The sequence below is a fragment of the Uranotaenia lowii genome, chromosome 3 (assembly GCF_029784155.1).
Source record: "Uranotaenia lowii strain MFRU-FL chromosome 3, ASM2978415v1, whole genome shotgun sequence".
Taxonomy (NCBI): domain Eukaryota; kingdom Metazoa; phylum Arthropoda; class Insecta; order Diptera; family Culicidae; genus Uranotaenia; species Uranotaenia lowii.
Window position 1 is genome coordinate 130,612,615 of NC_073693.1, and position 23,897 is coordinate 130,636,511.

Sequence of the window (23,897 nt, forward strand, 5' to 3'; positions counted from 1 at the left end):
GTTAGAATCCTCAATTTTTTTGTCAGCAAAACCATTTCCGACATCTGGTTGCAGTTTTAAATTTCTCAGTTCGAAACTTTTTTCCCGGCGAAGGTGCACAACTCTGCCAGTCCAATTCAGGATCCAAACGTGTAAAAGTGTAATCAAAAGTGACACTCCTCCACACGTGTCGTTCATTCCTGTGAGCTGGCTAGATGAGCGAGTCCCATATCAAAGTGATTTCCAACTTTTGATGGTTTTTCTGCTGCCTGCCGGTTAAACTTTTTCCATCTTGAGACTGCTCAGAGGAAGGGCAATCAGATGGCCAGTCCTTGGGAAAGCAAAGAAAAACACACACTGGGAAGGCTAAATTTGGACGATATCTTTGTTTCCATTTTCGTCATCGCTGCCGTTTGCCCTGGGGTAATCAGGATCGAGTTTTCTCGTCGAGCTGCGCTTGAACTTCTTTATCCTGTTCATCACGGTGACACATCATAAGGGAAATCCACCCACACCCACCAAAACCTGAACCTAGAAATCTGGAAATGAAACCATCTCAAGGTTAGGTGTCGCCGACCTTTTTCGCTTTCCGAAATTGAGCGGTTTGTTGAGTTGAAACCGTCGACCAGTTTCTGCTTCTGTTCTCGTCTCTGTGGATATTACTGCTGCTATAATTTTCTTCAATGGATGATGGGAGGGAATTTTAAAAGTTTCATTGACAAAGTTTGAATGAGCTGTGGGTGGAAACTTTGTGTCATATGAGATGAAAAATGGCACCTGAGGTGTTTTCAAGAGGCGAAAAATTATTCTGGCTTGTTTCTTCATGTTGTGTTTCACTAATATGTATGTATGAGTAAACTGTCATATAAGAATTGCAAAAAATCAGATTATTTCTAATAATTACATACAAATGAACAAATGTATAAAAATTGGCAATTTTTTGTATTGTCTCAAATGTTTCATAATTTACAACGAATTAAAATCTGATTGATTTTTTTATAAATTAAAGGTCATTTTCAAGATTTTAAAACTATCGAATTTAAAAAAAAAATCCACATGAAATTGAACTGACAATTTAAAAAATGCCACGAGAAAGCTAATTAGTGGCCCGTGGAGCTTTGATAAGCTTCAATGTTATGTCTTTCTTTTCATCTAACACTACGTATCAACGTCTGCACAGTGCTTTCTCCGACCATTTTTACCTCTTTAGGCAAGTCTTTCATAAATTTTCCAACACTGGTTTCACATATTTTCTCAGATTTGTTCAAGCAGTAATGGAAATTTTTGATTGGTATGAACTCAGATAGATTTGGAGCTAATATTGAAATAATAAAATTGCATTTTTTTACAGACACAGCAGGTAATTTTTAAAGTTCATAAAAAGATTTCTATGATTTTCTAACTATACTTTATGAGGGCATTCATTCAATATCAACCAATAGGAATAAATTATTAACGATACGAACCATATCAACCATAGGAACCGTGCGAACTAGAGTATCCATCCTTCCGTTTCTCGGGAATCATAGTTTCATTCCCGGGAATTCCCGACATGAATGAATTTATTTTTCAGGAAAAGGCTGATAGCCTCCGGAACCATAGTTTTTGTGTTTTTTTTTTTTTTTTTGAAAATGTAGTCATACAAAACTCATTAAGAATATGTCAATATCTCTGGTAGTAGATATCTTGCAGCCATTTGGTGTAATTATTTTGTTGGAATAGAAAAGTTTAAAAAGATTATATGTGTTTCGATGTGGTTTTCAATTAAAGAAAATCCATAACCCTTCGGAAAATATAAAAAAAAAATTGTGCAGCAAGCAGGCTGATTGTGCTTTCTCGAAAGAAGCATACCTGCTCTAACTTCCCTCTGGCTTTGAAAGTCAGATGAATGTCAAAACTAAAAACTGATCAAGACATCCTTTTGTTCATATGAAAAACAATTAAGTAAAATGTTCAGAAAAAAAACGAAAATGAGTTGGATAAATCAAACAAATAAAAAGATAATGTTTTTTACTAACCAACAATTGAGTGATTGAGTTCTTCATTTGACCTGTTATATTATAGTACTTTCGACTGTTTTTAATTTATCATTGTTGAAAACAGTATGAACTATTTGATTAAAAAATAAGTTAAACAAGCATTACGAAGAATACATTTTGAACAAATTTTGAGCTTGTATAAAGGGTAGGTTCGATAAGCATTTTTAAATCGAAGTGCATATATTTAACATTTTTTTAAATATTTCCCGGGATCCCGAGAATTCCCGAGAAAGAAGCCAGATTACCAGATTACCCGATTCCCGGGAACGAAAAAATGGCCAGGAAATGGATACTCTAGTATGAACCGTTCAAACCGTTCGAACCGTAGGAACCGTAGGAATCGTACACTCAACGAAATTGACACATTAGGGCTATGTGTGAGCCTATATATGTAGATTTTTGCAATTTGTTCCCTAAATGAAAATTATGTGTCCCGCATATACCGAAAAACATAGAAACGTTATGTGTGGTGGCACATGAAAGGCATGTGTGAGACAAATAATTTTATTAAATTTGGCATTCAGAAGCTAAATGTGAGGCATATTATATTAATCAGCATGCCGGATGTTTGTTTTCTTAATTTTCTTTCAAATTTAATAGCGTATTTTATTGCATATCAGAGGTCGAAGATTTTGAATAACAATCCGATAATGACAAATGAAGAACATTTCGCCATTATTCTCAAACTGCCGCTGCCTTTTCATAGCTAATTATCGTCCGTGTGGAACTGCTGGAACTTCCGAAACTCCTCCAGTTGCTTTTGTTGATTATGCGCAAACAGGTTGGCGATTTGTTCCCGCGTCAATAATCCGGTACTCTGAAGCTAAAACAGAAAGATTTGCGGTGAAACAGCTGGATCATAATTTATGCTTCCATAACCTTAGATTCATAATTTGAATTTCCACCTAGTTCTCGAGTGGAACCTCCTGTCCAGCGTCAGTGCCATTGATGCCATTCGGAAAATATTCTTCAAAACATTTTGAGCACGATTATCTAATATTTTAACTGTTCTTTTTCAAGGAATCAAAGAAAACCCGAAAAAATGGTAAAATTTTCCGTCGGACAGTCGGAGCCATTTTGAAAATAATAAACCGTAGGAACCATACGAACGGTAGGAACCGTTCGAACCGTAGGAACCGTAGGAACCGTACAAACCGTAGGAACCGTACGAACCGTAGGAACCGTACGAACCGTAGGAACCGTTAGAACCGTAGGAAACGTACGAACCGTAGGAACCGTACGAACCGTAGGAACCATTTAAACCGTAGGAAGAGTTCGAACCGTAGGAATCGTTCGAACCGTTCGAACCGTAGGAACCGTTCGAACCGTAGGAACCGTTCGAATCGTGAGAACCGTAGAAACATATCGAACCTTAGGAACCGTTCGAACCGTAAGACCCGCACGAACCGTAGGAACCGTTTGAACCGTAGGAACCGTAGGAACCGTTCGACACGTCAGAACCGTACGAACCGTAGGAACCGTTCGAACCGTTCGAATCGTGAGAACCGTAGAAACATTTCAAACCTTAGGAACCGTTCGAACCGTAAGACCCGCACGAACCGTAGGAACCGTTCGAACCGTTCGAACCGTAGGAACCGTTCGAACCGTAGGAACCGTTCGAACCGTAGGAACCGTAGGAACCGTTCGAACCGTAGGAACCGTCCGAACCGTAGGGACCGTCCGAACCGTAGGAACCGTTCGAACCGTAGGAACCGTTCGAACCGTTCGAACCGTAGGAACCGTTCGAACCGTAGGAACCGTTCGAACCGTAGGAACCGTAGGAACCGTTCGAACCGTAGGAACCGTTCGAACCGTAAGAACCGTAGGAACCGTTCGAACCGTAGGAATCGTAGCAACCGTTCGAACCGTACGAACCGTTCGAACCGTAGGAACAGTAGGAACCGTTCGAACCGTAGGAACCGTTCAAACCGTAGGAACCGTAGGAACCGTAGGAACCGTTCGAACCGTAGGAACCGTTCGAACCGTAGGAAGAGTTCGAACCGTAGGAACCGTAGGAACCGTTCGAACCGTAGGAACCGTCCGAACCGTAGGGACCGTCCGAACCGTAGGAACCGTTCGAACCGTAGGATCCGTAGGAACCGTTCGAAACGTAGGAACCGTACGAACCGTACGAACCGTTTGATTCGTTCGAACCGTAGGAACCGTTTGAACCGTAGGAACCGTAGGAACCGTAGGAACCGTTCGAACCGTTCGAACCGTAGGAACAGTCGGACCCGTTCGAACTGTAGGAACCGTCCGAACCGTAGGAACCGTTCGAACCATAGAAACCGTAGGAACCGTTCGAACCGTAGGAACCGTAGGAACCGTACGAACCGTAGAAACCGTACGAACCGTAGGAACCGTTCGAACCGTAGGAACCGTAGGAACCGTTCGAACCGAAGGAACCGTTCGAACCGAAGGAACGGTTCGAACCGTAGTCGGACCCGTTCGAACTGTAGGAACCGTCCGAACCGTAGGAACCGTTCGAACCATAGAAACCGTAGGAACCGTTCGAACCGTAGGAACCGTAGGAACCGTACGAACCGTAGAAACCGTACGAACCGTAGGAACCGTTCGAACCGTAGGAACCGTAGGAACCGTTCGAACCGTAGGAACCGTTCGAACCGAAGGAACGGTTCGAACCGTAGGAACCGTACGAACCGTAGGAACCGTAGGAACCGTTCGAACCGTAGGATCCGTTCGAACCGTAGGAACCGATCGCACCGTAGGAACCGTACGAACCGTAGGAACCGTAGGAACCGTTCGAACCGTAGGAACCGTTCGAACCGTAGGAACCGTTCGAACCGTAGAAACCATAGGAAACATTAGAACCGTAGGAACCGTTCGAACCGTAGGAACCGTTCGAACCGTAGGAACCGTACAAACCGTAGGAACCGTTCGAACCGTTCGAACATTTGGAACCGTAGGAACCGTTCGAACCGTACGAACCGTTCAAACCGTAGGAACAATAGGAACCATCTGAACCGTAGGAACCGTTCGAACCGTAGGAACCGTTCGAACCGTAGGAACCGTTCGAACCGTAGGAACCGTTCGAACCGTAGGAACCGTTCGAACCGTTCGAACCGTAGGAACCGTTCGAACCGTAGGAACCGTCCGAACTGTAGGAACGGTTCCTACGGTTCCTACGGTTCGAACGGTTCCAACGGTTCGAACGGTTCATACGTTTTGTACGGTTCCTACGGTTCGTACGGTTCGAACGGTTCCTACGGTTCCTACGGTTTGTACGGTTCCTACGGTTCAAACGGTTCCTACGGTTCGATCGATTCCTACGGTTCGAACCGTAGGAACCGTTCGAACCGTAGGAACCGTTCGAACCGTACAAACCGTAGGAACCGTTCGAACCCTACGAACCGTTCGAACCGTAGGAACCGTAGGAACCGTAGGAACCGTAGGAACCGTTCGAACCGTAGGAACCGTACAAACCGTAGGAACCGTTCGAACCGTAGGAACCGTACAAACCGTACGAACCGTTCGAACCGTAATAACCGTTCGAACCGTAAGAACCGTACGTACCGTAGGAACCGTCCGAACCGTAGGAACCTTTCGAACCGGTGGAACCGTACGAACCGTTGGAACCGTAGGAACCGTTCGAACCGTAATAACCGTTCGAACCGTAGGAACCGTAGGAACCGTACGAACCGTAGGAACCGTAGGAACCGTAGGAACCGTTCGAACCGTAGGAACCGTTCGAACCGTAGGAACCGTAGGAACCGTTCGAACCGTAGGAACCGTACGAACCGTACGAATCGTTCGAACCGTACGAACCGTAGGAACCGTTCGAACCGTAGGAACCGTTCGAACCGTAGGAACCGTTCGAACCGTAGGAACCGTTCGAACCGTCAGAACCGTACGAACCGTAGGAACCGTTCGAATCGTAGGAACCGTAGGAACCGTTCGAACCGTAGGATCTGTACGAACCGTACGAACCGTAGGAACCGTAGGAACCGTTCGAACCGTACGAACCGTTCGAACCGTAGGAACCGTAGGAACCGTTCGAACCGTAGGAACCGTAGGAACCGTTCGAACCGTAGGAACCGTACGAACCGTATGAATCGTTCGAACCGTACGAACCGTAGGAACCGTTCGAACCGTAGGAACCGTTCGAACCGTAGGAACCGTTCGAACCGTAGGAACCGTTCGAACCGTCAGAACCGTACGAACCGTAGGAACCGTTCGAATCGTAGGAACCGTAGGAACCGTTCGAACCGTAGGATCTGTACGAACCGTACGAACCGTAGGAACCGTAGGAACCGTTCGAACCGTCAGAACCGTAGGAACCGTAGGAACCGTTCGAACCGTAGGAACCGTTCGAACCGTAGGAACCGTAGGAACCGTTCGAACCGTAGGAACCGTTCGAACCGTAGGAACCGTAGGAACCGTTCGAACCGTAGGAACCGTTCGAACCGTAGGAACCGTTCGAACCGTAGGAACCGTTCGAACCGTAGGAACCGATCGATCCGTAGGAACCGTTCGAACCGTAGGAACCGTTCGAACCGTAGGAACCGTTCGAACCGTACGAACCGTTCGAACCGTAGGAACCGTTGAAACCGTTCGAACCGTGTAAACCGTAGGAACCGTTCGAACCGTAGGAACCGTTCGAACCGTAGGAACCGTACGAACCGTAGGAACCGTAGGAACCGTAGGAACCGTTCGAACCGTAGGAACCGTTCGAACCGTTCGAACCGTAGGAACCGTTCGAACCGAAGGAACCGTTCGAACCGTAGGAACCGTTCGAACCGTAGGAATCGTAGGAACCGTACGAACCGTAGAAACCGTGGGAACCGTACGAACCGTTCGAACCGTAGGAACCGTTCGAACCATAGGAACCGTTCGAACCGTTCGAACCGTAGGAACCGTTCGAACCGTAGGAACTGTTCGAACCGTAGGAACCGTTCGAACCGTACGAACCGTAGGAACCGTTCGAACCGTAAGAACCGTAGGAACCGTTCGAACCGTAGGAACCGTAGGAACCGTTCGAACCGTACGAACCGTTGGAACCGTAGGAACCGTAGGAACCGTTCGAACCGTTCGAACCGTAGGAACCGTAGGAACTGTAGGAACCGTAGGACCGTAGAAACCGTAGGAACCGTAGGAACCGTTCGAACCGTACGAACCGTTCGAACCGTAGGAACCGTTCGAACCGTAGGAACCGTACGAACCGTAGGAAACGAAAGGAACCGTTCGAACCGTAGGAACCGTTCGAACTGTAGGAACCGTTCGAACCGTACGAACCGTAGGAACCGTTCGAACCGTAGGAACCGTTCGAACCGTTCGAACCGTAGGAACCGTAGGAATCGTAGGAACCGTTCGAACCTTAGGAACCGTTCGAACCGTAGGAACCGTTCGAACCGTAGGAACCGTTCGAACCGTAGGAACCGTACGATCCGTTGGAACCGTTCGAACCGAAGAAACCGCTCGAACCGTAGGAACCGTAGGAACCGTTCGAACCGTACGAAACCGTAGGAACCGTTCGAACCGTAGGAACCGTTCGAACCGTAGGAACCGTACGAACCGTTCAAATCGTTCGAACCGTAGGAACCGTACGAACCGTTCGAACCGTTCGAACCGTTCGAACCGTTCGAACCGTAGGAACCGTAGGAACCGTAGGAACCGTAGGAACCGTAGGAACCGTTCGAACCGTAGGAGCCGTTCGAACCGTAGGAACCGTTCGAACCGTAGGAACCGTTCGAACCGTAGGAACCGTTCGAACCGTAGGAACCGTAGAAACCGTTCGAAACGTGTAAACCGTAGGAACGGTTCGATCCGTTCGAACCGTAGGAACCGTAGGAACCGTTCGAACCATAGGAACCGTAGGAACCGTTCGAACCGTAGGAACCGTTCGAACCGTAGGAATCGTAGGAACCGTTCGAACCGTTCGAACCGTAGGAACCGTACAAACCGTATGAACCGTTCGAACCGTAGGAACCGTTCGAACCGTAGGAACCGTAGGAACCGTTCGAACCATAGGAACCGTTCGAACCGTAGGAACCGTTCGAACCGTACGAACCGTAGGAACCGTTCGAACCGTACGAACCGTCCGAACCGTTCGAACCGTAGGAACCGTTCGAACCGTAGGAACCGTTCGAACCGTAGGAACCGTTCGAACCGTAGGAACCGTTCGAACCGTAGGAACCGTTCGAACCGTTCGAACCGTTCGAACCGTAGGAATCGTTCGAACCGTAGGAATTGTTGGAACCGTTCGAACCGTAGGAACCGTTCGAACCGTTCGAACCGTAAGAACCGTACGAACCGTAGGAACCGTAGGAACCATAGGAACCGTTCGAACCGTAGGAACCGTAGGAACCGTTCGAACCGTAGGAACTGTTCGAACCGTAGGAACCGTTCGAACCGTAGGAACCGTTCGAACCGTAGGAACCGTAGGAACCGTTCGAACCGTAGGAACCGTTCGAACCGTAGGAACCGTACAAACCGTTCGAACCGTACAAACCGTAGGAACCGTTCGAACCGTAGGAACCGTTCGAACCGTACGAACCGTAGGAACCGTTCTAACCGTAGGAACCGTTCGAACCGTACGAACCGTTCGAACCGTACGAACCGTAGGAACCGTACAAACCGTAGGAACCGTAGAAACCGTGGGAACCGTACGAACCGTTCGAACCGTTCGGACCGTAGGAACCGTTCGAACCGTAGGAACTGTACGAACCGTAGGAACCGTAGGAATCGAAAGGAACCGTTTGAACCGTAGGAACCGTTTGAACCGTAGGAACCGTTCGAACCGTACGAACCGTAGGAACCGTTCGAACCGTAGGAACCGTTCGAACCGTTCAAACCGTAGGAACCGTTCGAACCGTAGGAACCGTTGGAACCGTTCAAACCGTAGGAACCGTTCGAAAAGTTCGAACCGTTCGAACCGTTCGAACCGTAGGAACCGTAGGAACCGTTCGAACCGTAGGAACCGTAGGAACCGTAGGAACCGTAGGAACCGTTCGAACCGTAGGAACCGTTCGAACCGTAGGAACCGTTCGATCCGTTCGAACCGTAGGAACCGTTCGAACCGTAGGAACCGTTCGAACCGTAGGAACCGTAGGAACCGTTCGAACCGTACGAACCGTCCGAACCGTTCGAACCGTAGGAACCGTTCGAACCGTAGGAATCGTAGGAACCGTTCGAACCGTAGGAACCGTTCGTACCGTAGGAATCGTAGAAACCGTTCGAACCGTTCGAACCGTAGGAACCGTACAAACCGTATGAACCGTTCGAACCGTTGGAACCGTTCGAACCGTAGGAACCGTAGGAACCGTTCGAACCGTAGGAACCGTTTGAACCGTAGGAACCGTAGGAACTTTAGAAACCGTAGGAACCGTAGGAACCGTTCGAACCGTAGAAACCGTAGGAACCGTAGGAACCGTTCGAACCGTACGAACCGTAGGAACCGTTCGAACCGTAGGAACCGTTCGAACCGTAGGAACCGTTCGAACCGTAGGAACCGTTCGAACCGTAGGAACCGTAGGAACTGTAGGAACTGTAGGAACCGTAGAAACCGTAGGAACCGTAGGAACCGTTCGAACCGTACGAACCGTAGGAACCGTTCGAACCGTAGGAACCGTTCGAACCGTAGGAACCGTTCGAACCGTAGGAACCGTAGGAACCGTAGGAACCGTTCGAACCGTACGTACTGTAGGAACCGTTCGAACCGTAGGAACCGCACGAACCGTAGGAACCGTTCGAACCGTAGGAACCGTAGAAACCGTTTGAACTGTAGGAACCGTCTGAACCGTAGGAACCGTTCGAAACGTAGGAACCGTACAAACCGTAGGAACCGTTCGAACCGTAGGAACCGTTCGAACCGTAGGAACCGTTCGAACCGTAGGAACCGTAGGAACCGTTTGAACCGTAGGAACCGTCCGAACCGTTCGAAAGGTAGGAACCGTTCGAACCGTAGGAATCGTAGGAACCGTTCGAACCGTAGGAACCGTAGGAATCGAAAGGAACCGTTTGAACCGTAGGAACCGTTTGAACCGTAGGAACCGTTCGAACCGTACGAACCGTAGGAACCGTTCGAACCGTAGGAACCGTTCGAACCGTTCGAACCGTAGGAACCGTTCGAACCGTAGGAACCGTTGGAACCGTTCAAACCGTAGGAACCGTTCGAAAAGTTCGAACCGTTCGAACCGTTCGAACCGTAGGAACCGTTCGAACCGTTCGAACCGTAGGAACCGTAGGAACCGTAGGAACCGTTCGAACCGTAGGAACCGTTCGAACCGTAGGAACCGTTCGAACCGTAGGAACCGTTCGATCCGTTCGAACCGTAGGAACCGTTCGAACCGTAGGAACCGTTCGAACCGTAGGAACCGTTCGAACCGTAGGAACCGTAGGAACCGTTCGAACCGTACGAACCGTCCGAACCGTTCGAACCGTAGGAACCGTTCGAACCGTAGGAATCGTAGGAACCGTTCGAACCGTAGGAACCGTTCGTACCGTAGGAATCGTAGGAACCATTCGAACCGTTCGAACCGTAGGAACCGTACAAACCGTATGAACCGTTCGAACCGTTGGAACCGTTCGAACCGTAGGAACCGTAGGAACCGTTCGAACCGTAGGAACCGTTCGAACCGTAGGAACCGTAGGAACTGTAGGAACCGTAGGAACCGTAGGAACCGTAGGAACCGTAGGAACCGTTCGAACCGTAGAAACCGTAGGAACCGTAGGAACCGTTCGAACCGTACGAACCGTAGGAACCGTTCGAACCGTAGGAACCGTTCGAACCGTAGGAACCGTTCGAACCGTAGGAACCGTTCGAACCGTAGGAACCGTAGGAACTGTAGGAACCGTAGGAACCGTAGAAACCGTAGGAACCGTAGGAACCGTTCGAACCGTACGAACCGTAGGAACCGTTCGAACCGTAGGAACCGTTCGAACCGTAGGAACCGTTCGAACCGTATCAACCGTAGGAACCGTAGGAACCGTTCGAACCGTACGTACTGTAGGAACCGTTCGAACCGTAGGAACCGCACGAACCGTAGGAACCGTTCGAACCGTAGGAACCGTAGAAATCGTTTGAACTGTAGGAACCGTCTGTACCGTAGGAACCGTTCGAAACGTAGGAACCGTACAAACCGTAGGAACCGTTCGAACCGTAGGAACCGTTCGAACCGTAGGAACCGTTCGAACCGTAGGAACCGTAGGAACCGTTTGAACCGTACGAACCGTCCGAACCGTTCGAACCGTAGGAACCGTTCGAACCGTAGGAATCGTAGGAACCGTTCGATTCGTAGGAACCGTTCGTACCGTAGGAACCGTTCGAACCGTAGGAACCGTTCGAACCGAAGGAATCGTAGGAACCGTTCGAACCGTTCGAACCGTAGGAACCGTACAAAACGTATGAACCGTTCGAACCGTTGGAACCGTTCGAACCGTAGGAACCGTAGGAACCGTTCGAACCGTAGGAACCGTTCGAACCGTAGGAACCGTTCGAACCGTAGGAACCGTTCGAACCGTAGGAACCGTAGGAATCGTTCGAACCGTACGTACCGTAGGAACCGTTCGAACCGTAGGAACCGCACGAACCGTAGGAACCGTTCGAACCGTAGGAACCGTAGAAACCGTTCGAACTGTAGGAACCGTCTGAACCGTAGGAACCGTTCGAAACGTAGGAACCGTACAAACCGTAGGAACCGTTCGAACCGTAAGAAACGTACGAACCGTACGAACCGTAGGAACCGTTCGAACCGTAGGAACCGTAAGAACCGTAGGAACCGTACGTACCGTAGGAACCGTTCGAACCGTAGGAACGGTTCGAACCGTAGGAACCGTACGAACCGTAGGAACCGTTCGAACCGTAGGAACCGTTCGAACCGTAGGAACCGTTCGAACCCTTCGAACCGTAGGAACGGTTCGAACCGTAGGAACCGTACGAACCGTAGGAACCGTTCGAACCGTAAGAAACGTACGAACCGTACGAACCGTAGGAACCGTTCGAACCGTAGGAACCGTTCGAACCGTACGAATCGTAGGAACCGTTCGAACCGTTCGAACCGTAGGAACCGTACGAACCGTAGGAACCGTTCGAACCGTAGGAACCGTTCGAACCGTAGGAACCGTAAGAACCGTAGGAACCGTACGTACCGTAGGAACCGTTCGAACCGTAGGAACGGTTCGAACCGTAGGAACCGTACGAACCGTAGGAACCGTTCGAACCGTAGGAACCGTTCGAACCGTAGGAACCGTCCGAACCGTAGGAACCGTTCGAACGGTTCGAACCGTACGAACCGTAGGAACCGTTCGAACCATAAGAACCGTATAAACCGTAGGAACCGTTCGAACCGTAGGAACGGTTCGAACCGTAGGAACCGTACGAACCGTAGGAACCGTTCGAACCGTAGGAACCGTTCGAACCGTAGGAACCGTAAGAACCGTAGGAACCGTACGTACCGTAGGAATCGTTCGAACCGTAGGAACCGTTCGAACCGTAGGAACCGTTCGAACCGTACGAGCCGTAGGAACCGTTCGAACCGTAGGAACCGTTCGAACCGTAGGAACCGTTCGAACCGTAGGAACCGTTCGAACCGTAGGAACCGTTCGAACCGTAGGAACCGTAAGAACCGTAGGAACCGTACGTACCGTAGGAATCGTTCGAACCGTAGGAACCGTTCGAACCGTAGGAACCGTAAGAACCGTAGGAACCGTACGTACCGTAGGAACCGTTCGAACCGTAGGAACGGTTCGAACCGTAGGAACCGTACGAACCGTAGGAACCGTTCGAACCGTAGGAACCGTTCGAACCGTAGGAACCGTTCGAACCGTAGGAACGGTTCGAACCGTAGGAACCGTACGAACCGTAGGAACCGTTCGAACCGTAGGAACCGTTCGAACCGTAGGAACCGTCCGAACCGTAGGAACCGTTCGAACGGTTCGAACCGTACGAACCGTAGGAACCGTTCGAACCATAAGAACCGTATAAACCGTAGGAACCGTTCGAACCGTAGGAACGGTTCGAACCGTAGGAACCGTACGAACCGTAGGAACCGTTCGAACCGTAGGAACCGTTCGAACCGTAGGAACCGTAAGAACCGTAGGAACCGTACGTACCGTAGGAATCGTTCGAACCGTAGGAACCGTTCGAACCGTAGGAACCGTTCGAACCGTACGAGCCGTAGGAACCGTTCGAACCGTAGGAACCGTTCGAACCGTACGAACCGTAGGAACCGTTCGAACCGTAGGAACCGTTCGAACCGTAGGAACCGTTCGAACCGTAGGAACCGTTCGAACCGTAGGAACCGTTCGAACCGTTCGAACCGTTCGAACCGTAGGAATCGTTCGAACCGTAGGAATTGTTGGAACCGTTCGAACCGTAGGAACCGTTCGAACCGTTCGAACCGTAAGAACCGTACGAACCGTAGGAACCGTAGGAACCATAGGAACCGTTCGAACCGTAGGAACCGTTCGAACCATAAGAACCGTACAAACCGTATGAACCGTTCGAACCGTAGGAATCGTTCGAACCGTAGGAATTGTTGGAACCGTTCGAACCGTAGGAACCGTTCGAACCGTTCGAACCGTAAGAACCGTACGAACCGTAGGAACCGTAGGAACCATAGGAACCGTTCGAACCGTAGGAACCGTTCGAACCATAAGAACCGTATAAACCGTAGGATTCGTTCGAACCGTAGGAACCGTTCGAACCGTAGGAACCGTTCGAACCATAAGAACCGTACAAACCGTATGAACCGTTCGAACCGTAGGAACCGTTCGAACCGTAGGAACCGTAGGAACCGTTCGAACCATAGGAACCGTTCGAACCGTAGGAACCGTTCGAACCGTACGAACCGTAGGAACCGTTCGAACCGTACGAACCGTCCGATCCGTTCGAACCGTAGGAACCGTTCGAACCGTAGGAACCGTTCGAACCGTAGGAACCGTTCGAACCGTTCGAACCGTTCGAACCGTAGGAACCGTTCGAACCGTAGGAACCGTTCGAACCGTTCGAACCGTTCGAACCGTAGGAATCGTTCGAACCGTAGGAATTGTTGGAACCGTTCGAACCGTAGGAACCGTTCGAACCGTTAGAACCGTAAGAACCGTACGAACCGTAGGAACCGTAGGAACCATAGGAACCGTTCGAACCGTAGGAACCGTAGGAACCGTTCGAACCGTAGGAACTGTTCGAACCGTAGGAACCGTTCAAACCGTAAGAACCGCACGAACCGTAGGAACCGTAGGAACCGTTCGAACCGTAGGAACCGTTCGAACCGTAGGAACCGTACAAACCGTAGGAACCGTAGGAACCGTTCGAACCGTACGAACCGTAGGAACCGTTCGAACCGTAGGAACCGTTCGAACCGTAGGAACCGTTCGAACCGTAGAAACCGTAGGAACCGTAGGAACCGTTCGAACCGTACGTACTGTAGGAACCGTTCGAACCGTAGGAACCGCACGAACCGTAGGAACCGTTCGAACCGTAGGAACCGTAGAAACCGTTTGAACTGTAGGAACCGTCTGAACCGTAGGAACCGTTCGAAACGTAGGAACCGTACAAACCGTAGGAACCGTTCGAACCGTAGGAACCGTTCGAACCGTAGGAACCGTTCGAACCGTAGGAACCGTTTGAACCGTAGGAACCGTCCGAACCGTTCGAACCGTAGGAACCGTTCGAACCGTAGGAATCGTAGGAACCGTTCGAACCGTAGGAACCGTAGGAATCGAAAGGAACCGTTTGAACCGTAGGAACCGTTTGAACCGTAGGAACCGTTCGAACCGTACGAACCGTAGGAACCGTTCGAACCGTAGGAACCGTTCGAACCGTAGGAACCGTTCGAACCGTAGGAACCGTTCGAACCGTAGGAACCGTAGGAACTGTAGGAACCGTAGGAACCGTAGAAACCGTAGGAACCGTAGGAACCGTTCGAACCGTACGAACCGTAGGAACCGTTCGAACCGTAGGAACCGTTCGAACCGTAGGAACCGTTCGAACCGTAGGAACCGTAGGAACCGTAGGAACCGTTCGAACCGTACGTACTGTAGGAACCGTTCGAACCGTAGGAACCGCACGAACCGTAGGAACCGTTCGAACCGTAGGAACCGTAGAAACCGTTTGAACTGTAGGAACCGTCTGAACCGTAGGAACCGTTCGAAACGTAGGAACCGTACACACCGTAGAAACCGTTCGAACCGTAGGAACCGTTTGAACCGTAGGAACCGTTCGAACCGTAGGAACCGTAGGAACCGTTTGAACCGTACGAACCGTCCGAACCGTTCGAACCGTAGGAACCGTTCGAACCGTAGGAATCGTAGGAACCGTTCGAACCGTAGGAACCGTTCGTACCGTAGGAACCGTTCGAACCGTAGGAACCGTTCGAACCGAAGGAATCGTAGGAACCGTTCGAACCGTTCGAACCGTAGGAACCGTACAAAACGTATGAACCGTTCGAACCGTTGGAACCGTTCGAACCGTAGGAACCGTAGGAACCGTTCGAACCGTAGGAACCGTTCGAACCGTAGGAACCGTTCGAACCGTAGGAACCGTTCGAACCGTAGGAACCGTAGGAATCGTTCGAACCGTACGTACCGTAGGAACCGTTCGAACCGTAGGAACCGCACGAACCGTAGGAACCGTTCGAACCGTAGGAACCGTAGAAACCGTTCGAACTGTAGGAACCGTCTGAACCGTAGGAACCGTTCGAAACGTAGGAACCGTACAAACCGTAGGAACCGTTCGAACCGTAAGAAACGTACGAACCGTACGAACCGTAGGAACCGTTCGAACCGTAGGAACCGTTCGAACCGTACGAATCGTAGGAACCGTTCGAACCGTTCGAACCGTAGGAACGGTTCGAACCGTAGGAACCGTACGAACCGTAGGAACCGTTCGAACCGTAGGAACCGTTCGAACCGTAGGAACCGTAAGAACCGTAGGAACCGTACGTACCGTAGGAACCGTTCGAACCGTAGGAACGGTTCGAACCGTAGGAACCGTACGAACCGTAGGAACCGTTCGAACCGTAGGAACCGTTCGAACCGTAGGAACCGTCCGAACCGTAGGAACCGTTCGAACGGTTCGAACCGTACGAACCGTAGGAACCGTTCGAACCATAAGAACCGTATAAACCGTAGGATTCGTTCGAACCGTAGGAACCGTTCGAAACGTAGGAACCGTACGAACCGTAGGAACCGTTCGAACCATAAGAACCGTATAAACCGTAGGAACCGTTCGAACCATAAGAACCGTATAAACCGTAGGAATCGTTCGAACCGTAGGAACCGTTCGAACCGTAGGAACCGTTCGAACCGTAGGAACCGTAAGAACCGTAGGAACCGTACGTACCGTAGGAATCGTTCGAACCGTAGGAACCGTTCGAACCGTAGGAACCGTAAGAACCGTAGGAACCGTACGTACCGTAGGAACCGTTCGAACCGTAGGAACGGTTCGAACCGTAGGAACCGTACGAACCGTAGGAACCGTTCGAACCGTAGGAACCGTTCGAACCGTAGGAACCGTTCGAACCGTAGGAACGGTTCGAACCGTAGGAACCGTACGAACCGTAGGAACCGTTCGAACCGTAGGAACCGTTCGAACCGTAGGAACCGTCCGAACCGTAGGAACCGTTCGAACGGTTCGAACCGTACGAACCGTAGGAACCGTTCGAACCATAAGAACCGTATAAACCGTAGGAACCGTTCGAACCGTAGGAACGGTTCGAACCGTAGGAACCGTACGAACCGTAGGAACCGTTCGAACCGTAGGAACCGTTCGAACCGTAGGAACCGTAAGAACCGTAGGAACCGTACGTACCGTAGGAATCGTTCGAACCGTAGGAACCGTTCGAACCGTAGGAACCGTTCGAACCGTACGAGCCGTAGGAACCGTTCGAACCGTAGGAACCGTTCGAACCGTACGAACCGTAGGAACCGTTCGAACCGTAGGAACCGTTCGAACCGTAGGAACGGTTCGAACCGTAGGAACCGTACGAACCGTAGGAACCGTTCGAACCGTAGGAACCGTTCGAACCGTAGGAACCGTAAGAACCGTAGGAACCGTACGTACCGTAGTAACCGTTCGAACCGTAGGAACCGTTCGAACCGTAGGAACCGTTCGAACCGTAGGAACCGTCCGAACCGTAGGAACCGTTCGAACGGTTCGAACCGTACGAACCGTAGGAACCGTTCGAACCATAAGAACCGTATAAACCGTAGGTTTCGTTCGAACCGTAGGAACCGTTCGAACCGTAGGAACCGTTCGAACCGTAGAAACCGTAGGAACCGTAGGAACCGTTCGAACCGTAGGAACCGTTCAAACCGTAGGAACCGTTCGAACCGTAGGAACCGTTCGAACCGTAGGAACCGTAGGAACCGTTCGAACGGTTCGAACCGTACGAACCGTTCGAACCATAAGAACCGTATAAACCGTAGGATTCGTTCGAACCGTAGGAACCGTTCGAACCGTAGGAACCGTTCGAACCATAAAAACCGTACAAACCGTAGGAACCGTTCGAACCGTAGGAACCGTTCAAACCGTAGGAACCGTAGGAACCGTTCGAACCGTAGGAACCGTTCGAACCGCAGGAACCGTTCGAACCGTACCAACCGTAGGACCCGTAGGAAACCGTAGGAACCGTTCGAACCGTTCGAACCGTAGGAATCGTAGGAACCGTTCGAACCGTAGGACCAGTAGGAAACCGTAGGAACCGTTCGAACCGTTCGAACCGTAGGAACCGTTCGAACCGTAGGAACCGTTCGAACCATTCGAACCGTAGGAACCGTAGGAACCGTTCGAACCGTAGGAACCGTAGGAACCGTTCGAACCGTAGGAACCGTTCGAACCGTAGGGACCGTAGGTACCGTAGGAATCGTTCGAACCGTAGGAACCGTTCAAACCATAGGAACCGTTCGAACCGTAGGAACCGTAGGAACCGTTCGAACCGTAGGAACCGTTCAAACCCTAGGAACCGTTCGAACCGTAGGAACCGTAGGAACCGTTCGAACCGTAGGAACCGTTCGAACCGTAGGAACCGTAGGAACCGTTCGAACCGTAGGAACCGTACGAATCGTAGGAACCGTTTGAACCGTAGGAACCGTTCAAACCGTAGGAACCGTTTGAACCGTAGGATTCGTAGGAACCGTTCAAACCGTAGGAACCGTTCGAACCGTAGGAACTGTACAAACCATAGGATTCGTTCGCACCGTAGGAATTGTTCAAACCGTAGGAACCGTTCGAACCGTAGGAACCGTAGGAACCGTTCGAACCGTAGGAACCGTTCGAACCGTAGGAATCGTAGGAACCGTTCGAACCGTAGGAACCGTTCGAACCGTAGGAACCGTAGGAACCGTTCGAACCGTAGGAATCGTAGGAACCTTTCGAACCGTAGGAACCGTTCGAACCGTCCGAACCGTAAGAACCGTTCGAACCGTAGGAACCGTTCGAACCGTAGGAACCGTTCGAACCGTACGAACCGTAGGAACCGTTCGAACCGTAGGAACCGTTCGAACCGTACGAACCGTAGGAACCGTTCGAACCGTAGGAACCGTAGGAACCGTTCGAACCGTAGGAACCGTTCGAACCGTAGGAACCGTTCGAACCGTACGAACCGTAGGAACCGTTCGAACCGTAGGAACCGTAGGAACCGTTCGAACCGTAGGAACCGTTCGAACCGTACGAACCGTAGGAACCGTTCAAACCGTAGGAATCGTAGGAACCGTTCGAACCGTAGGAACCGTACGTACCGTAGGAACCGTTCGAACCGTAGGAACCGTTCGAACCGTACGAACCGTAAGAACCGTTCGAACCGTAGGAACTGTTCGAACCGTACGAACCGTAGGAACCGTTTGAACCGTAGGAATCGTAGAAACCGTTCGTACCGAAGGAACCGTAGGAACCGTTCGAACCGTAGGAACCGTAGGAACCGTTCGAACCGTTCGAACCGTGGGAACCGTTCGAACCGTAGGAACCGTTCGAACCGCAGGAACCGTTCGAACCGTAGGAACCTTAGGAACCGTTCGAACCGTAGGAACCGTAGGAACCGTTCAAACCGTAGGAACCGTTCGAACCGTAGGAACCGTAAGAACCGTTCGAACCGTGAGAACCGTTCGAACCATTCGAACCGTAGGAACCGTAGGAACAGTTCGAACCGTAGGAACCGTAGGAACCGTAGGAACCGTTCGAACCGTAGGAACCGTTCGAACCGTAGGAACCGTAGGTACCGTAGGAATCGTTCGAACCGTAGGAACCGTTCAAACCATAGGAACCGTTCGAACCGTAGGAACCGTAGGAACCGTTCGAACCGTACGAACCGCAGGAACCGTTCGAACCGTACCAACCGTAGGAACCGTTCGAACCGTAGGAACCGTTCAAACCGTAGGAACCGTTCGAACCGTTCGAACCGTACGAACCGTAGGAACCGTTCGAACCGTACGAACCGTACGAACCGTAGGAACTGTAGGAACCGTAGGAACCGTTCGAACCGTTGGGACCGAAGGAACCGTTCGAACCGTAGGAACCGTAGGAACCGTTCGAACCGTAGGAACCGTTCGAACCGTTCGAACCGTAGGAACCGTTCGAACCGTTCGAACCGTAGGAACCGTTCGAAACATTGGAACCGTTCGAACCGTAGCAACCGTACGAACCGTAAGAACCGTTCGAACCGTAGGAACCGTTCGAACCGTAGGAACCGTTCGAACCGTAGGAACCGTTCGAACCGTAGGAACCGTTCAAACCGTTGGAACCGTTCGAACCGTAGGAACCGTTCGAATCGTAGGAACCGTTGGAACCGTACGAACCGTAGGAACCGTTCGAACCGTAGGAACCGTTGGACCCGTACGAACCGTACGAACCGTTCGAACCGTAGGATCCGTTCGAACCGTAGGAACCGTAGGAGTCGTACGAACCGTGAGAACCGTTCGAACCGTAGGAACCGTTCGAATCGTAGGAACCGTTGGAACCGTACCAACCGTAGGAACCGTTCGAACCGTACGAACCGTAAGAAACGTTTGAACCGTAGGAACCGTACGAACCGTTCGAACCGTAGGATCCGTTCGAACCGTAGGAACCGTAGGAGTCGTGCGAACCGTAGGAACCGTTCGAACCGTAGGAACCGTTCGAATCGTAGGAACCGTTGGAACCGTACGAACCGTAGGAACCGTTCGAACCGTAGGAACCGTTCGAACCGTTCGAACCGTAGGAACCGTCCGAACCGTAGGGACCGTAGGGAACGTTCGATCCGTAGGAACCGTCCGAACAGTAGGAACCGTTCGAACCGTAGGAACCGTTCGAACCGTAGGAACCGTTCGAACCGTAGGATCCGTAGGAACCGTAGAAACCGTTCGAACCGTAGGAACCGTCCGAACCGTAGGAACCGTTCGAACCGTAAGAACCGTTTGAACCGTAGGAACCGTTCGAACCGTAGGAACCGTCCGAACCGTAGGAACCGTTCGAACCGTAGGAACCGTTCGAACCGTAGGAACCGTTCGAACCGTAGGAACCATTCGAACCGTAGGAACCGTAGGAACCGTTCGAACCGTAGGAACCGTTCGAACCGTAGGAACCGTTCGAACCGTAGGAACCGTAGGAACGGTTCGAACCGTAGGAACCGTACGAACCGTACGAACCGTTCGAACCGTAGGAACCGTTCGAACCGTTCGAACCGTAGGAACCGTTCGAACCGTAGCAACCGTAGGAACCGTTCGAAACGTAGGAAGCGTTCGAACCGTAGGAACCGTAAGAACCGTGAGAACCGTTCGAACCGTACGAACCGTACGAACCGTAGGAACCGTTCGAACCGTAGGAACCGTAGGAACCGTACGAATCGTAGGAACCGTTCAAACCGTAGGAACCGTAGGAACCGTTCGAACCGTACGAACCGTAGGAACCGTTCGAACCGTAGGATCCGTGCGAACCGTAGAAACCGTAGGAACCGTTCGAACCGTAGGAACCGTTCGAACCGTACGAACCGTTCGAACCGTAGGATCCGTTCGAACCGTAGGAACCGTAGGAACCGTTCGAACCGTAGGAACTGTACAAACCATAGGATTCGTTCGAACCGTAAGAACCGTTCAAACCGTAGGAACCGTTCGAACCGTAGGAACCGTTCGAACCGTAGGAACCGTACAAACCGTAGGAACCGTTCGAACCGAAGGAACCGTTCAAACCGTAGGAACCGTTCGAACCGTAGGAACTGTCCGAACCGTAGGAACCAATCGAACCGTAGGAACCGTTCAAACCGTACGAAACGTTCGAACCGTAGGAACCGTAGGAACCGTAGGAACCGTTCGAACTGTAGGAACCGTTCGAACCGTAGGAACCGTAGGAACCGTTCGAACCGTAGGAACCGTCCGAACCGTAGGAACCGTTCGAACCGTAGGAACCGTTCGAACCGTAGGAACCGTTCGAACCGTAGGAACCGTTCGAACCGTAGGAACCGTAGGAACGGTTCGAACCGTAGGAACCGTACGAACAGTACGAACCGTTCGAACCGTAGGAACCGTTCGAACCGTAGGAACCGTCCGAACCGTAGGAACCGTAGGAAACGTTCGAACCGTAGGAACCGCCCGAACAGTAGGAACCGTTCGAACCGTAGGAACCGTTCGAACCGTAGGAACCGTTCGAACCGTAGGAACCGTAGGAACCGTAGGAACCGTTCGAACCGTAGGAACCGTCCGAACCGTAGGAACCGTTCGAACGGTAGGAACCGTTCGAACCGTAGGAACCGTTCGAACCGTAGGAACCGTCCGAACCGTAGGAACCGTTCGAACCGTAGGAACCGTTCGAACCGTAGGAACCGTTCGAACCGTAGGAACCGTTCGAACCGTAGGAACCGTTCGAACCGTAGGAACCGTCCGAACCGTAGGAACCGTTCGAACCGTAGGAACCGTTCGAACCGTAGGAACCTTCCGAACCGTAGGAACCGTTCGAACCGTAGGAACCGTAGGAACCGTTCGAACCGTACGAACCGTCCGAACCCTTCGAACCGTAGGAACCGTTCGAACCGTAGGAATCGTAGGAACCGTTCGAACCGTAGGAACCGTTCGAACCGTAGGAATCGTAGGAACCGTTCGAACCGTTCGAACCGTAGGAACCGTACAAACCGTATGAACCGTTCGAACCGTTGGAACCGTTCGAACCGTAGGAACCGTAGGAACCGTTCGAACCGTAGGAACCGTACGAACCGACGGAACCGTTCGAACCGTAGTAACCGTAGGAACCGTTCGATCCGTAGGAACCGTTCGAACCGTAGGAACCGTTCGAACCGTAGGAACCGTTCGAACCAAAAGAACCGTACAAACCGTAGGAACCTCTCGAACCGTAGGCGTTCGAACCGGAGGAACCGTAGGCACCGTAGGAACCGTTCGAACCGTAGGAACCGTTCGAACCGTAGGAACCGTTCGAACCGTACGAACCGTAGGCACCGTAGGAACTGTTCGAACCGTAGGAACCGTTCGAACCGTAGGAACCGTTCGAACCGTACGAACCGTAGGAACCGTTCGAACCATAAGTACCGTACAAACCGTAGGAACCGTTCGAACCGTAGGAACCGTTCGAACCGTAGGAACCGTTCGAACCGTAGGAACCGTAGGAACCGTTCGAACCGTAGGAACCGTTCGAACCGTTCGAACCGTTCGAACCGTAGGAGCCGTTCGAACCGTAGGAACCGTAGCAACCGTAGGAACCGTTCGAACCGTAGGAACCGTTCGAACCGTAGGAACCGTTCGAACCGTAGGAACCGTAAGAACTGTAGGAACCGTAGGAACCGTTGAAACCGTTGGAACCGTAGGAACCGTTCGAACCGTACGAACCGTAGGAACCGTTCGAACCGTAGGAACCGTTCCAACCGTTGGAACCGTTCGAACCGTACGAACCGTAGGAGCCGTTCGAACCGTAGGAACCGTAGCAACCGTAGGAACCGTTCGAACCGTAGGAACCGTCCGAACCGTAGGAACCGTTCGAACCGTAGGAACCGTTCAAGCCGTAGGAACCGTAAGAACCGTAGGAACCGTTCGAACCGTACGAACCGTAGGAACCGTTCGAACCGTAGTGTTCGATTCACAATCGGAAATGTTATTTGCATCGAAAAAGTTATTTGCAATTCGCATCGCAAATTCAACCATCTGCGATGAAACACCCTATCGAACCATCATCGACAATCATCAACTCGACCGAGTTTGCAGCGGAACAATAAACGCCGGCCGGCGTGCCGGTGAGATTTGTGGCTTCACACAATAGAGCCTTCGAAAAAGTGATCGATTGTGTGCTGTATGGTTTCATCACACGCGCTGGGGGAAAAAACTACTAGCCAACAGTCTTCGTTCGTTCGCAGCCGTCTGCACATCTTCGCATGCAAGCTTTCCAAATCAACCTGGAACTTGCTATTCAGTTTGCCAGTTGATTTCTTAGACTAAGTGCAATTATAATTTAAGTGGAAAATAGCATAAGATTAAATAAATTTAAGTCCAAATTGCTTAGTTTGAATACAAAAACAGTTTCTCACATAATTGGACTAGTTTTGATGTCAAACGTGAAGAAAATTAAACCGTTTTCGGGTGTCATGCATGAGCGTTCCGTCGATTAATTGCATGCCAGGACTTAGTTTATTGACACACCGAATCTTCAAGTAAGTGATTCCGGATTTTGTCCACTGCCCTCCCGGGGCTTCGACATGGTCCTTCGAACCGGATAGACGTCGATAAGAATCCGTCTGACCGGAAAACACGTTTTGGATCCGGAATCTATCCGTAAAATGGCTGCTGCGCCATTTTGGAACCACGTTGCTGCTTGCTGATTTTAATATATCCAAGGCATATTTTATGCCTCACATAGGTGAGTGCGGTTCCAAATACTTACCGTTCCGTTATTTTTCTACCGGATCTAAATTTTTTGCATGAATCCTGGATTATACGTGACCTGCGAACGAA

General features: G+C 51.1%; 1 protein-coding gene across 1 annotated transcript in view; it reads left to right on the plus strand.

The window, feature by feature from the left end:
• LOC129752613 (uncharacterized) overlaps positions 1 to 23,897 on the plus strand; it is a 43,533-nt gene that overhangs the window by 14,007 nt on the left and 5,629 nt on the right. The window lies entirely within an intron of this gene.